Here is a 5584-nt window from a genome sequence, read left to right on the forward strand (position 1 = left end):
AGCATGTGCGCAGGTTTTGGGCTAGTTGAAGTGGGATTTAAAATTTATTTTGGGTTAGGTTTATTTGAGTGTTTATGAGGGTTCAGTGTTGTGGGATGTTTGTTCCGTTAGTGATAAAAATAGGTTTTGTTTTGATGTGCTGCGATGGGATGAGCGTGTGCTGCGTGCCGATGCTGACAAAGGTACGGTATTGTTGTGGCTTATTTATATGGTTTAATATAGAGATGAAAATAGAAATAAATATACATTTAAAAAGAAATATAACATTAGAGTGGTAAACATAAATATAGAGAACAGATACATATATAAAACTATAATTCATGGTATAGAATTGTAACATCATATAGATAAATGATAGTCTATTATATATATGCACAAAGATATATAAATATAGATTGTAAATATGAAAATACTTAAATATAGTTAAATTGGGGGTTTTATTAGGTTGTAGACCTCAGCGACCGGCGCGATGTCTTCGGTGCCGGCGGTGGCGTCCGCCGGTCCCACCCTCACACGCCGGGACAAGGCCCCGGGCGCCTCTGCCACGGAGCTCCGGAGCGCTCGGGGCCGCCGCTTCATCGTCATTTTCTCCTCTGCAGGGCCCGCTGAAGGACCGGGAACGCCACGGGACCGCGCCGCCGGCTAAGGGGTGATTTTGTACTTTAAATTGTTAATAAACCGTTCTGAACCGCTTTGGTCTTGTGTCTACTTTTGGTATCGGCGCGTCCCGGGGTGAGGGCGGGGATCTCCCGTTCCCTTCCCGGTTCTGAAGCCGCTCCGTGACCCCGATCCCGACGGTCGCGGGGGAGGAATGCGGCCGTGAGGGGGGGTACAACTCCAGGTCCTCCAGGCCGCCATCTCTATGATAATTATGTGCCAGAGGGGATTTTCGGTCCTCCCAGCCCCCGTCTCTATGGTTTCAAGATGGCGGTGAGAATTTTCAGTCCTCCCAGCCGCCGTCTCTATGGTTTCAATATGCCAGAAGAGATTTCCGGTCGTCCCGTCCACCGTCTCTATGGTTTCAACATGGCGGAGACAATTTCCGGTCCTCCCAGCTCCCGTCTCTATGGTTTCAATGTGCCAGAAGGGTTTATCCGGTCGTCCCGTCCCTTCTCTCTATGGTTTCAAGATGGCGGAGACAATTTCCGGTCCTCCCAGCTGCCGTCTCTATGGTTTCAACGTGCCAGAAGGGTTTATCCGGTCGTCCCGTCCCTTCTCTCTATGGTTTAGGGATGGCGGAGGCAATTTTCGGTCCTCCCAGCTGCCGCCTCTATGGTTTCAACGTGCCAGAAGGGTTTATCCGGTCGTCCCGTCCCTTCTCTCTATGGTTTCAAGAAGGCGGAGACTATTTCCATTCCTCCCAGCTGCCGTCTCTATGGTTTCAACGTGCCAGAAGGGTTTATCCGGTCGTTTTTATTTGGTTAGAGGCAGGAGTTTTATTTTAAATAATAGAAGTGTTATAGAAATGTGAATCTTAATATAGAAATAGATAATAAATATATAAAGGGAGATTGCTAAACTATGACTACAAATTGAACTATAAATATAGGTAAGTAATATGAAGAGTTGTAGTATAGAATAGAAATAACATGATACGGCAATATGAATTATAAATGGGAATATAAATATAAAAATAGGTAAGTATAGTTTAAAAGAAAGGGAATTTTTTGGCTTTTATTTAAGTAGAGGCAGGGGTTTTATTTTAAATAGGTGTTACAGCAGTAAAAATCTTGACGCAGAAATATGTAATCAATGTATAAAAATATGTATAAAAATATATAACTGCTCGCATCAGATGTAATGTAGAATATAAATTTATTTACAAATTGAGATTGATAAAGATAAATGTATAAGTAAGCAATATACATTAATGTACATTATAAATGCAAATAGGAATATAAAAATCAGACATAAGGATAAAACCTATTTAAATATTGTTTGAACTAAAGGGTTGGGGTTTTTTTTATTCTTACTGGGTTAGAGGCAGGGTTTTTATTTTAAATGATATGAATGTAGATATTATTGGTATATATTTCTCAATATTGAGATATACAATCAAGATATAAATATATATATAAACACAAAATATAAGTAAATAGAGATAATAGGAAGAGATGTAATGGAGAATACAAATAACAGCATACGTAAGTATACATTTTAAATGTAAATGTGAATATGGACCTGAAAAACAGAATTTTAAAAAATATTGAAATACAGTTGAGAAGAAAGGGTTTTCTTTTTGGCTTTAACGTGGGTGGAGGCAGGGGTTTTATTTTAAATAATGGAAGTGCTACAGAAGTAAAAATCCTCACACAGAAAGATATAATAAATATATAAAGATCTGAATAAAAATACGAAAAAAAATAGAAGTAATAGGAAGAGTTGTAACATAGAATATAAATTTATAAATAAATCGGAAAATAGAAATGCAAAATCGAACACACATCAGTATAGAATTTAAATATAAATGTGGATCTAAATTTGAAAAATATTATTTTAAAAAAATGAAATACAGTTGAAATGAAAGGGGTTTGTATTTGGCATGTATGGGTGGACGCAGGGGTTTTATTTTGAATCCTGCAAGTGTTAGAGAAGGAAAAATCCTAAGAGAAATGTATACTTCCAATGTAAAAATAGGTATATTTCGAGCGGGGCCGAATTGTTCGGAAGAGGCGAAGAGCCGAGTGTTGCCGAAAAGAGGCGACTTGAGCCGAAGAGCCGAGTGTGGCCGAACAGAGCCGACTTGAGCCGAAGAGCCGAGTGTGGCCGAAAACATCCGAGTTTACACCAAGAGCCGATGATAGCCGACTGCAATCGATAGCCGAGGGTAGCCGACACTGGCCGCATTTAGACAATGCGCCGAATGTGACCGAGTTTCGTCCAACCGTGCCGAGTTCGGCCGTAGAGCCGAACTGAAACGAGTTTAGACCAAGAGCCGAAGCAAGCCGAATTGAGCCGAGTTTCTTGAAACAGAACCGAAGGACGCCGCAGCGCTCTCCCTGCAGGTCTCCGGATCACACGGCAGGGGGCGCTGTATAAAGTAAGTATAAAATATCAACTATCTATAAGAAGAAATAAAAGCTCTATGTCATGTGCAGCAGTAGAAAATTTCAGGCTCCCAGGGAATAAATAGTTTTCTTTACATCATTTTCGTTTTGCAGGTTTTTTTTACTCCCAGGTAGCCTGAAAGTTTCTACTGCTGCTTTTTTATTCTTAAGCTAGAAAGGAAAACCAAGATCAGAAACAGAAGAAAAGGAAAGGAAAAGGGAAGGAAAGGAAAGGAATCAGGAGCACCAGAGGGAAGGGAAGGGGTGAAAAGCAGAGTGAAAAAAGAAAAAAGAGTTGGAGCGAAAAAGAGAGGGCATTCGGGAGGAGCGTTGCTGCCTCAGGTCCTTCCCCGCCCTGGGGCGAAGGACCCGTTTGATGCCCGGGAGGGACTGCAGCTCCCGGTGGCGGAGGACGGAGCAGTGGCTGTCAGCCCGAGACTACAACTCCCGGCAGGCCCTGCTGCCGGCGAGGCGTGTGACGCAACGGCTGGCGCGGCACCGGAGTGGCTGGCGTGCCAGGCGGCCGCGCGGGGCTGTGCGCGGGCAGCTCCCGGCTCCCGCTCTCAGTGCCGCGCGGGACGGCGCTGCGGCGGCGACGCCGGAGGGGCGAAGCCTCCGTCTGGCCGCCCGCACGGAGCTGAGCAGCGCGGAAGGGGCGTCGGCCCGGTTCTTCGGCCTTACTGAGCGGTAGCGATGGCGGAGGGCGAGGCGGTGCTTTGCTGCCGCGGGCCGGGAGCTGCAGGAGCCGCCCCGGGCGAGCGGCGCCGGGCGCTCCCGCGGTCCCGGTGGGGCGGCTGCCCTCAGGCTGGCGGAGGCGCAGCAGCCCCCGAGCTGCAGCCGTCTCCCGCGGGCTGCTGCCGGTGCTGCGGGCGGAGGCGGCTCCGCCGCGTGTTGGGCGTTGCGAGCAGAGAGCGCTGCGATATCGCCGGAATGACTGGGCTGCTGCCTGCGCTAGTGCTCGAGGCTCTTTCTGCCATGCAAACGGATGGAGCGGCGCTGAGCGGTAAAGCCAGAGATGGCCGGGAGAATGCCCAGCGCAGGGAGCAGGCGGGCTGTATCCTTCCGATGGCACAGGTGCGATCTGCAAACTCATCCCCTTCTGCCCCTGCCCTCCCGAGCCCCAGGGAAAGTGCTTTCCAGCATTGTCGGGCTTCTGAAAGACAAAACTTGTGATTTGACACTAGCATCCAGAAAAGCTTTCTGTCTAGATTAGCAAATGCCTAAATTGTTCTTGGTTACATCCCATGACCGGTTTTAGGCAGTGACTTTATACTGCTTTTAGGATTTTCTTGTACCAAGGTGAGAAAATAGGCAGGTCTGATAGTGGTTTCACTTTTTTTCTACTTCACGTTCCATGAGATTCTTTTATCCAAGCACTTGTTTTAAAATTGTACTGTAGGCGTTTATGGTTCACTTTTTTTTTCTTTGCAGCACCCGTGACTTTTTTTTTTCTCTAAATCAGGAGTAAATATAGCTGAGTAAAATGACCTTGGTTTTCTTCTTTCTTTTTCAACTGAGTTGTTTTTATTAAAAATCCTATTTGAATATGTAGAAAAAGTGGGTATGTCCTGTAATATATCCTAGCTTTTCTTGTTTACAGGGTACTCAGGAAATATGTCTCCCTTAGAGTCCCACAGAAACGTTCTCAGTGCGATCTCTGTCAAGGTATGCATTTACAAATAAGTGATCCCTTTAGATATTTGACTGTGTACCTTTTCCTGTAATTCAGAGCTTGCGTTCCGTGGCTTTTATGATAAACCTATAAAACATGTAAAAATGGTTTTGCACGTCTTAATCGTTGCAGGCAGCACTAAGTGAATTTAGAGCCTGTTCTTGACCAGACAAAGGGAAAAAGTGTGACTTTGATGCTGAACTTGTAATTTTTCATAGGACTTGTCTTTAATTATTTAGGAATAGAGAGAACTAGAAAAAGAGAGAAATAGAATTGGTTATTGAGCACTCCTCAAATGCTCACCGTGATTCAGTGCAGAGCCGAAGTGAAGGGTGATGGAACAGAGCTCTGTGCTTTAGAAGGAAATAAATTTAAACCTGACCTCCACACAGTGTCTCACTAACTTCTGTTGTTTTAAAATACCAAATACGTTTAGGAAGTGTTGGAAGTTAGTATTTTGGGAAAGAAATGGCAGTTCCACAGAACATTGCATTTAACAGAGGCTCTCGGAACGATTCATGTTGTAACTGCTGTCACTGCAATCGGTTGGTGGTTCAGCCTTGAAATGTGCACTTGCCCTTCTATAAAGCACTGTTTTGTTTGCCTTTCAGTGCTATGAGTCTTGATAAATTGGAGAAGAGCCCAAGAGAAATTTTTCCTCCCTTGATATAAAAGGTAGGAAGTGACTTTTTTTGGTTTGGTTCCTTTTCTTTATTATTTTCTGGAAATAAAAGTAATTAAGTATAGGTACGACTGGTTTGTTTCTTCCAGTAGCAGGTGATAATAATAGTAGTAGTAATAGTAAAAATAATAATAGAAATAATAATAATAGTAACGTAATAGTACTTAAACTGTCTTTATCCAT

At 44.1% G+C, this 5584-nt stretch overlaps 1 long non-coding RNA gene and 1 other non-coding gene across 2 annotated transcripts; both read left to right on the forward strand.

The window, feature by feature from the left end:
- The first annotated feature begins 418 nt into the window (after positions 1-418).
- LOC141730526 (small nucleolar RNA SNORA57) lies at positions 419-527 on the forward strand. Its single transcript, XR_012582047.1, has one exon. It is a non-coding gene; the product is annotated as a small nucleolar RNA SNORA57 (small nucleolar RNA).
- A 2543-nt stretch (positions 528-3070) lies between these two features.
- LOC141730387 (uncharacterized) lies at positions 3071-5363 on the forward strand. Its single transcript, XR_012581838.1, has 3 exons — positions 3071-4121; positions 4648-4712; positions 5331-5363. It is a non-coding gene; the product is annotated as an uncharacterized LOC141730387 (long non-coding RNA).
- Positions 5364-5584: the final 221 nt, after the last annotated feature.

Source organism: Zonotrichia albicollis, chromosome 10 (genome assembly GCF_047830755.1).
Source record: "Zonotrichia albicollis isolate bZonAlb1 chromosome 10, bZonAlb1.hap1, whole genome shotgun sequence".
Classification (NCBI taxonomy): Eukaryota; Metazoa; Chordata; class Aves; order Passeriformes; family Passerellidae; genus Zonotrichia; species Zonotrichia albicollis.